This window comes from Nycticebus coucang, unplaced genomic scaffold, assembly GCF_027406575.1.
Source record: "Nycticebus coucang isolate mNycCou1 unplaced genomic scaffold, mNycCou1.pri scaffold_102, whole genome shotgun sequence".
NCBI lineage: Eukaryota > Metazoa > Chordata > Mammalia > Primates > Lorisidae > Nycticebus > Nycticebus coucang.
In genome coordinates, this window is record NW_026515613.1 from 91359 (window position 1) to 102406 (window position 11048).

Here is an 11048-nt window from a genome sequence, read left to right on the forward strand (position 1 = left end):
ACACATTCACAGCACAATGGCTTGGAAAAGTAGCAAGCCCCTCAGGACACCCCCACCCCATCCCTGGAGGACACTGAACCCCAGGCCAAGGATCATTGCTGACCTAGTGGAAGATGGCCATTTGCACCCCATCAAAGCTGAAAGGCTGGCCTAGGGGCTGCAGGGCCAAGGGCACTTCAGCACAGCTGCCTCAAACACATCAAGATCCAGGAGAGTAACCGGCCACTATGAGGCCATGAACCTTTGCAACCAGCCCACACTGTGACAAGAGCCTCCACTCCCCAGTGAGGACCCCTCCCAGCCTCACTTATTTATAAACCAGCAGCAGGCAGTGTGTGGCTGGCCCTTTGTACAGGCAGCCTCAAGGATGTTACTGGATGCACATTCAAGCACCTGGTAGGCGGTTCCTTCCCAGTGACTTGGCGGCAACCTGGGCCAGGCACACTGACATACTCAGACGTGCTCCAGCTCACAGATGGCTGCCTTAAAACTACTCTCCTGTGGGCTGTGGTTCTGTGCCTCTTCCCATGCCTCTGGAGTGCCTGGTCCCAGGGACGTGTTTGCAATTTTTCTACCAGTACTCCAGTGGAAGCTGTAAAACACAAACCCAATGGTGCAACAGTTCTGATTGGTGGTTTTGGTCTGTGTGGAATTCCAGAGAACCTTACTGGAGTAAAAGGACTAGCTGCAGTTAGCAACCATGCAAAGGTTGACAACTTTGGACTTCGATACAAGCAGATAAAATGTATGGTCTACTCCAGTGGGGAGAAAACGCAGAATTGGAATGACAGTACTTATCTGGTGAATTAGAAGTAGAGCTGACACCTCAGCGTGCACTTGCAGGGAAGATTCCTGCAGGTGGGGCTGGGGTTTCTGTATTTAACACCAGCACAAAGTATGGGATCCTGGTATAAGAAGGAGGATTCCAATCAAATACAAAAAAGATTTCAGCATCATCACTGCCAGCAGGTCAAGAGAGGTGAGGGAGTTCAGTGGTCAGTGCTTTACTGTGGAGGAAGCAATTACAGGGGCTTTAGCTTTGGTGAAAGCCTGGAAAGCAGAATGAGCAGGAAATGTAATTTTCAGGAAAATCAGGAGGAATTTCAATTTTCCAATGAGCAAAGCTGCAGCAATAACAGTGGTAGAGGTTGGAGAAATTGTGGATATTGGCACATTTGCTCCAGAAGACATTCATATTCCTCAGATTTAGGTATCTCACCTTATAAAGGGAAAAAACAATGAGAAAATAATTGAGTGTTTATCAATTCACAAAGATGTAAATGGAAAAGCCAAATTTGGGAAACCTGGAGATGATATAAGGGAACATATCATCGAGTGGGCAGCTCTTGAGTTTGAGGATGGCATGGTCCATATCCAATACAACACGAAGCCAATGAAGATCTAATCAATGCAGGCAGGGAAACAGCTGTTATTCTTTTTTTATTTGTTTATTTTTACATAATATACATGTGTTTATTAGGTTTCCATTTTTTTGCCTTCACAAAATTAAAAAGGCTTAAAATTTAATAACAATAACAATGTTTAAGATAAGGACTAGAAACAAAAACCTCGTAAACAATGAATGAACATAAATACATTCAGAAAAGAAATCAGACAATTGCTACATCAAAATATTAAGCAATAATGATAATAATGCAAAGAAAGTAACATTCACATTGTCGGATAAGAGTATGTCTATAATAGAATGCTTTGACTCAGATTCAGGATGGAATCATTAGTTAATTTATTATTTTTTTTAAGTCTCAAAAAATAGACAACTGATATTTATAAATAAAAGTAAAAGATAATTTCGAAAAACAGATCATGCCAAATCTTATAGATGATAGAAAAAGAAAAAATACTTCAAGATCATTCTACTTGATCTGTGTACACCTGATATTAAAATTGGAGAAAATAGGGCGGCGCCTGTGGCTCAGCGGGTAGGGCGCCGGCCCCATATGCCGAGGGTGGCGGGTTCAAACCCGGCCCCGGCCAAACTGCAACAAAAAAATAGCCGGGCGTTGTGGCGGGCGCCTGTAGTCCCACATACTTGGGAGGCTGAGTCAAGAGATTCGCCTAAGCCCAAGGATTTGGAGGTTGCTGTGAGCTGTGTGACGCCACGGCACTCTACCGAGGGTGATAAGGTGAGACTCTGTCTCTACAAAAAAAAATAAATAAAATTGGAGAAAATATATTATTATAAGAGGGAAATTACAAACATATGTCACTTATCAATGAGGATGCAATATCCTAAACAGCATATTAACATGTCTTTTTTCTCCAGCCATGAATCATTTGCAATGATTAGAGGGGGAAATGTCAATCTAACAATGATAGGAACAATGCAGGTTTCCAGATAAAGTGACCTGGCTAACTGGACAATTTCTGGGAAGATGATAAAAGGAATGGTGGTGCTATGGATTTAGCATCCAGTGCCAAAACCAAAGTGGTGGTCACCAAAGAGCATTCAGAAAAAGAAAATGTACATAAAAACATGAAGAAATGTACCTTACCACTGACTGGAAAGCAGTGTGTCAACTGCATTATTACTGAAAAGTAATATCACCCAGGTTATCTGTGAATCCATCAAACAATCCAAGAATGCAAGTTCATCGGTCCCAGTGATGTCTTGTTCCTGGAGGAAAGCATCAATCAACTGAAGACCATAATTATTTTAAGGCTTAAATCTGGATTCACACACAAGCTGTGTTCCATGAGGACAAGAAGAAAGGGCTAACTCTGGGCTCTAGGAAGGCCTGACGGGAAGACACACAGAAGAGCACCAGGTATGACTTTTTCACTTTCAGCAAAACTCTTGCAGTGAAACAGATCACAAACTGAAATGTGGACACCTGTCCCAGGCTGGATGTTTTTCATTTTAAACCCTTTGTATTTAAGGTTTCAACTGCTCCAGGCAGCCTAGAGGAAGAAGGCTAAAAACTAGAAAGGTTTACTGTATACTAACGAGCAGTACCTGATTAGTTTTCTTCTAATATTTCAGGCTTTATGCAGCCATTTAAAATTTATTCTCTTAAAAGTACTCGACAGAGGTGGGCAGGAAGATGGCCCACTAGAGGCAAGTTTCCCCAGAGGCTCCTGACCAGAAGGGGAGATTCTGGACAGATTTGGCCTCTGAAACTGAAAGAGGGGAGCTGAGATAGGAAAAAAAATAGACAAGCACACATGATACCAGCTGTGTAAACCTGTGATTCCAAGAAAGAGGTGCTAATGAACAAATTCCAGGTAGAAAGCCTGTTGCCAGGAGAAAAAGAGTCTCCTCCCCAAAGCAGGAGGCATGCTGCATTGTTTTCTCTGCAAGTGAGAAGGGGACAAAAGACCTCTCATTTTACCCCCTGAGTGAGAGTGAGAGCTGCTAAATACTGGGCCTCTTCCTCCTCCAGAGTGGCCCCCCCATAAGCCTAGGCATTATCCTGCTCAGCATGAAAATAAATACTCTCCCTGCAATTCTGAACTTTCATTCCAAGCTTTCCCCCTTGTCTGGCAGTCTGAAGGTCTACCTCCTGCAGAGCTCAGAGTGTGTGGCCATTCCCTTGGTGGTCTGGGCATTCATTATATGGATAGAAGCTGGGAAACAGTGACTTCAGTAGAGGCAGAGAGGAATGGGAAGAGAGGGACATTTGGGAGAAAGAAATGCATGCGACATTGCACTGAGGGCAGTAGCACTAACCTCTTTTCAGACTTTAAGGGTGGAGCCACTGATGCTGGTGCAGAGGTACTGACCCCTGTTAAGACAGAGCCATTACTACCTAATTGGGACTTTATTTATTTTAAATTTTCCCCTTCTTTATTTTTATTAAATCATAACTGTATACATTAATGCATTAATGGGATATAATGTGCTGATTTTATATACAATTTAGAATCCTTACATAAAACTTGTTAACAAAGCCTTCACTTCACTTAATTATTGTGGTAAGACATTTGTACTCTACACTTAATGGGTTTGATATGTACCCTTGCAATATGCATGATAGACGAGGTCTCACTGTTTTACCCTCCCACCCTCCAACCACCCTTTCCCTTCCCCTCCTTCATCCTGGGCTATATTTCTGTTTTGTCTTTCATATGAAAATGTGCGTGATTATAAATTGGTTTCATAATAGTACTGAGTACATTGGATACTTTTTTTTTTACATTCTTGAGATACTTTACTAAGAAGAATATGTTCCAGCTCCATCCATGTAAACATAAAAGGGGTAAAGTCTCCATCTTTTTAAAGGCTGCATAATATTCCAGGATATACAGATACCACAATTTATTAATCCATTCAAAGGCACTTGAGCTTCTTCCATGAGTTGCCAATTATGAATTGAGCCACAATAAACAATCTGATGCAAATATCTTTGTTGTAAAATTACTTTTAGTCTTTTGGATATATACCTAGTAGAGGAACTGCAGGATGGAATTGCAGGTCTACTTTTAGTTCCTTAAGTGTTCTCCAAACTTCTTTCCAAAAGTAACATATTAGCCTCCATTCCCACCAGCAATGCAGAAGTGTTCCCTTCTTTCCACATCCACACTAACGTGTAGTTTGTTGATTTTGCGATGTGGGCTACTCTTACTGAAGTTAGATGATATCTCAAAGGGGTTTTGATTTTCATTTCTCTGATGATTAAAGATGATGAGCAGATTTTCATGTGTCTGTAGGTCACATGCTTGTCTTCTTCAGAGAAGCTTCTGTTCAATTCTCTTGCCCACAATGAAATTGGATCACTTGTTCTTTTCTTCTTAATAATTTTAAGTTCTTTGTGGATTCTGGTTATTAAGCCTTTGTCAGAAAAATAACCTGCAAATATCTTCTCTCATTCTGAGGGCTGTCTGCTTGCTTTACTTGCTGTGTTCATAGCTGTGCAGAAGCTCAGAGATCAAACTTTCACTCTTCACAGATAATATGATTTTATACCTGGAAAACCCCAGGGACTCAACTGCAAAACTCTTAGAAGTGATCAAGGAATATAACAGTGTCTCAGGATACAAAAACCATGCTCACAAATCAGTAGCTTTTATATATACCAGTAATAGTCAAGCTGAAAAAAACAGTCAAGGACTCTATTCCTTTTACAGTAGTGCCAAAGATGAAATATTTGGAAATTCATAACAAAGGATGTGAAAGATCTCTATAAAGAGAACTATGAAACTCTGAGAAAAGAACTAACTGAAGACGTTAACAAATGGAAAAACATACCCCATGCTCATGGCTTGGAAGAATCAACTTTGTTAAAATGTACATTTTATCCAAAGCAATATACAAATTTAATGCAATCCCTGTTAAAGCACCACTTTCATACGTTAAAGATCTGGAAAAATAGTACCTAATTTTATATGGAATCAGAAAAAAAATCTAATAGCCAAGACACTATTCAGAAATAAAAACAAATCAGGAGGAATCATGCTATCATATTTCAGACTATACTATAAATCTATAGTGATCAAAACAGCATAGTACTGGCACAAAAATGGAGAGGTAGCTATATAGAACAGAATAGAGAACCAAGAAATGAACCCAGATACTATTGTTATTTGATCTTTGATAAGCTTATCAAAAATTTAAATTGGGGCAAAGATTCCCTATTTAACAAATGGTGCTGGTAATTGGCTGGCAACATGTAGAAGACTGAAACTGGATCCACACCTTTCACCATTAACAAAAATTGAATCTTACTAGGTAAAAGATTTTTTTTTTTTTTTTACCATAACCGTTTATTAAAGTAGATACAGAACACTTCTTTTCTCAAATTTCAATACTGTTTTACATGTTTTCTGTTTGTGAAACAACTCCTATTATGTTTATAACCCCAAATTTCAATTGTTAACAGATTAACTTAATATTCACTTGTCAAACACAGTTGATAATCTTCAGGGGAAAATACATCAAAAGCATATATACAATTATAGAAGTTCTTACTATACATGTAGCATGGAAGATGCATTTTATTACTTTTTACATATTCTAAAAGACATTCAAATGAAGATAAATAGATTCAAACTGGCTGACAGACTGTTCTGTTGGTTGAGGTCCTTCATTTTATTTTTTGTGATAAGAAAATCCAAAATTATTAACATTGAATTTCTCATCATACATTCATCTAAAAACAGTTAAAATTGTAAAGGAAGATTATAGATTAACTGGTTAATTTAGGTTTTTTATACTGGCTTATTATTAAATTAATTTATTGCTGGGGATATCTGCTAGAGAAGGAAAAATGTATTGGAGAAACTTCTTCCAGTTATTAGAATTTGGTAAAGAAACAAAATGAAAACAAAAGGAAAATATAATTGCAAAGCCTTATGATGCTATTTTTTGGACTAGTCTTTTATGTTCAGATGATCGTTTTAAGTGTTTTCATTTTCATAAAGGTAAATACCTGAAAAGAAAGACACATTGTATATGGTTTTTCCCAAAATATAGCTTTTAAAAATATATATACATATATCTATAAGCTAAAATTATGCAAAAGCAATAAACAAAACACAGTATAGAAAGCGGATGCAGCATATAGATTATAAAATGTCCCCGCAGCAGTTGGGGGCTTCCCCCTCCCTTTACCTGTTTCATGATTTTATAATCACACCTAAGTATTATAAAGCCTGAAATAAATGCACTACTGATAACAGGTAGTGCAAAAAAGCTCAGATATTTCTTTGAATAAAATACTTTTAAATGAGTAGATTAAAATGCAAAATGGCACATTTTTTCAACTCATTCCAGTGTCAAAGCTTAACCAAATACCTAAATATACAAATGCAGCCTGGAAACATTTTAGTGCAAATACGAAAAGTAACGGCATAATTTAGTTACTTTAAATAAGGTATTGTATGGGTAGGGATTTTTTTTATGAGGGACAAAGAATGTAATGGCATCTGGTGCAATGTCTTCAAACTTAAGAAAACAAAATAAGAGGTGAAAACTCACCTACTAATTATTTAATTTATCAATCTAACTTATAAGGGGAGACTAAAGTGTGATTTGTGAAGATCAAAATATTTTCTTAGATTTGTTGATGGCAGCAAAAAATAACATATGAGTTCTCCTGAAGTCTGTACACAGAAGTCAGCATTGCAAGAAGAGAACATTAAACTTGCCGAGGAGCTGGGGAGAAGCAGAGACGAAGTCACAAGTCATCGAAAGCTGGAAGAGGAAAGATCTGTGCTCAATAATCAGTTGTTAGAAATGAAAAAAAGAGAACCAAGTACATAAAAGATGCAGATGAAGAAAAAGCCTCCTTGCAAAAATCCATCAGTATAACTAGTGCCTTACTCACAGAAAAGGATGCAGAGCTGGAAAAACTGAGAAATGAGGTCACAGTGCTCAGGAGAGAAAACGCCTCTGCTAAGTCCTTGCAATCAGTTGTTCAGTCTCTAGAGCCTGATAAGGTGAAGCTTGAGCTCAAGGTAAAGAACTTGGAGCTTCAACTCAAAGAAAATAAGAGGCAGCTCAACAGCTCCTCAGGTAATACTGATACTCAGGCAGAAGAGGATGAAAGAGCCCAGGAGAGTCAGATTGATTTCCTAAATTCAGTAATAGTGGACCTTCAAAGGAAGAATCAAGATCTCAAGATGAAGGTAGAGATGATGTCAGAAGCAGCCCTCAATGGGAATGGGGATGAGCTCAACAATTATGACAGTGATGACCAGGAGAAACAGTCTAAGAAGAAGTCTTGCCTCTTCTGTGACATTTGTGACTGCTTTGAGCTGCATGACACAGAGGATTGTCCTACCCAGACACAGATGTCTGATGACCCTCCCCACTCTACACACCATGGCAGTCAGAGTGAGGAACGCCCGTACTGTGAGATCTGAGAGATGTTTGGCCACTGGGCAGCCAACTGCAATGACGACAAGACCTTCTGATGAAGCCTCAAGTCAAGAACTTGGCTTTTTCAGGCGTGCTAGTGTTTAAGCAATTTAATACCAGCATTGTGTGTACAGACTTCAGGAGAACTCATATGTTAATTTTTGATGCCATCAACAAATCTAGGTAAAAGATTTAAACGTAAGACATCACACTATAAAGATACTTTGAGAGAGTGCAGGGCAAACCCTTGAAGAAATTCACCTGGCAGTATCCTTTATGAGGGGACCCCTCCAGGCAATTGAAGCAACACCAAAAATACATTACTTGGATATTATCAAAGTAAAAATCTTCAGATTGGGAGTTTAATGGGTGGGGGTGCTGACTGTGATTTGGACATTCAAGGGTGAAGCCCTTGACTCCTGGTTGGGACTTTTGCCTGTGGGAGTATGGACTCTCAAAGGGTGCAGTCATTGATGCCTGGTTTGGACTTTAAAGGGCTGGGCACTGACACCATGTTTGGACTTTGAAGGGTAAATGAACTGATTTCCAGTTCAGACTTACAAGGCTGGAGGTGCTGATTCCTTAGTCCCAACTGTGGCTAGTGATCTTTTCAGAATTGGTCATACACAGGAGGGGGCAGTCTCCATCCTCTTGTGTATGTTGGCTGTAAATGTCTGTGGATTTCTACTATCTAGGAATTAAGAGACCCTTTGATCTCTCCCTACCAGGCAGTGATTGTACTGTCCAGATCAATCTGTTGAGAACTCTAGACATGGGCTGTCCACCTAGGGTCTCTCTGAGGTTGAGCTGTGGTTGTTTTGAAGTGGGAAAGAACTGAATATCCTTCACCATCTGTCACTTATCAAAGGAAAAATGACAATGTGTCTGGGTTCCTTTATAGATACTCTATGCTAGTCCATATATCTACATCTCTATTTTTCTGCCAGTACCATGCTGTTTTAATCACAATAGACTTGGAGTATAACCTAAAATTTGGCAACGTGATACCTCCAGATTTCTTTTTATTTCTAAGAATTTTATTTACTAATAGGGTTTTTCTGGTTCCATATGAATTGACGTACTATTTTTTCAAGATCTTAAAGGTCTGACATTGGTGCTTTGATGGGTATTGCATTGAATCTATAGATTTCTTTGGGTATTATGGAAATTTTAACAATGTTGATTCTTCCCAGCCATGGGCATGGTATGTTCTTCCATTCTCAAGGTTTCATAGTTCTCTTTACAGATATGTTTCACATCTTTTGCTAGATATATTTCCAAGTATTTCATCTTCTTTGGCACTATTGTAAAAGTAATAGAGTCCTTGACCATATTTTTGGCTTGACTATTGTAGGTATATATAAAAGCTACTAATTCACAGGTATTGATTTTGTATCCCGAGACACTGCTATATCCCTTGATCACTTCTAAGTGCTTCATATTTGAGTCCCTGGGGTTTTCCAGGTATAAGATTATCTGAAAAAGTGAGAGTTTGACCTCTTCTGTCCTTATTTGAATAACCTTGATCCCCTTCGCTTGCCTGATTGAGAAGTCTAGGACTTCTAGTACTGTGTTGAATAACAGTGGTGACAGTGGGCATCCTTGTCTAGTTCCAGATATGAGTGGAAATGTTTTCAATTTTACTCCATTCAATATACTATTGGCTTTGGGTTTGCGGTAGATGTCCTCTACCAGTGTAAGATATAGCCCCTCTAAGCCTATTTCTTAAGTATGCTAATCATGAAAGGATATTATCAAAATCCTTTTCTGTATCAATGGATAGAATTATATGGTTTTTGATTTTATTTATATGGCATATTATAATTATAGGTTTATATATGTTGAGCTAAACTGGCAACCCTAGAATAAAACCAACTTGAACGTAGTGTGTAACTTTTTTAATATGTTGTTGAATTCTTTTTTTATAGGATCTTATTGAATATTTTTGCATCAATATTTATTAATGGTATTATTCTATAATTATCTTTCTTTGTTGGGCCATTTCCTGGTTTGGGAATCAGGGTGGTATTTGCTTCATAGAATGTGTTGGGGAGGATTCCTTCCTTAACTTTGTTTTGGAAAATATCATGTAATGTAGGTACTAGTTCCTCTTTGAAGATTTGGTAGAATTCTGATGTGAAATCATTTGGTCCCAGGATTTTCTTTTTTTGGAGAGTCTATATACTTGCTGCTGTTTCAGTGCAGAATATAGGTCTATTTGAAATCTCTAATTCTTTCTGGTTGAATTTAGGAAGGTGGTGTACTTCCAGGTATTGGTCCATTTCCTCCACATTTTCATATTTCTGAGAATAGAGTTTTATTACAGTAATCATTGAAGATTTTTTTTTTGAATTTCTGTGTTATCTGTTGTTATTTCTTTTTTTTGTTTCTGATAGAAGTTATTATAGATTTTACTTTTTTGTTTATTGGTTAGTCTAGCCAGAGATTTATTGATTTTATTCACCTTTCCAAAGAACCAAATTTTTGTTTTGCTGATCTACTGAATGATTCTTTTGTTTTCAATTTTATTTAATTCTGCTTTAATTTTGGTTATTTCTTTTCATATGGTGGGTTTGTAATTAGATTGTTCTTCTTTTTCAAGTTTCTTGAGATGTCCTAATAAGTTGCTGACTTGCTCCCTTTCTGTTTTCTTGATGAAGGTATCTAATACTATGTATTTCCCTCTAAGGACTGCCTTTGCAGTATCCCACAGTTTCTGTCTTCATTATTATTTTGATCGCCAAATCTGATGATTTCTTTCTTAATCTCATATTTAATCCAGCTATCATTCTTTCCATGACTTTGCTTGAGTATGAAGATTTCTGCTACTGTTGAGTTCAATTTTTATTCTGTCATCACAGTCCAAGAAAGACAAGGAATCATTTCTATTCTTTTGAATTTGATACAATTAGACTTGTGTCCTAAGATATGATCAACTTTGGAGGATGATCCATGGGATGAAGAGAAGAATGTGTATTCAGTTTTATTAACATGAAATGTTCTGTAAATTTTCCCCAGGGTGAAGTTTAAGTACATTGTTTCCTTCTTTAGTTTCTTCGTGGAGGGTCTATCCAGAACTGCCAAAGGGGTGTTAAAATCTCCAACTATTATACTGCAGGAAGATATCAAATTAGTTATGTCAGTTAGTCTTTCCTTTATAAATTGAGGAGCATTCAGGTAGGGTGTATAAATGTTAATTATTGAAATCTCTTCACGGTGAGTGTTTCCCTTG

General features: G+C 37.8%; 2 pseudogenes; both read left to right on the plus strand.

Moving 5' to 3' along the window:
• Window positions 1-475: 475 nt before the first annotated feature.
• LOC128579646 (succinyl-CoA:3-ketoacid coenzyme A transferase 1, mitochondrial-like) lies at window positions 476-2560 on the plus strand (annotated as a pseudogene).
• Window positions 2561-7042: 4482 nt separating this feature from the next.
• LOC128579645 (CAP-Gly domain-containing linker protein 1-like) lies at window positions 7043-7872 on the plus strand (annotated as a pseudogene).
• The last annotated feature ends 3176 nt before the right edge of the window (window positions 7873-11048 follow it).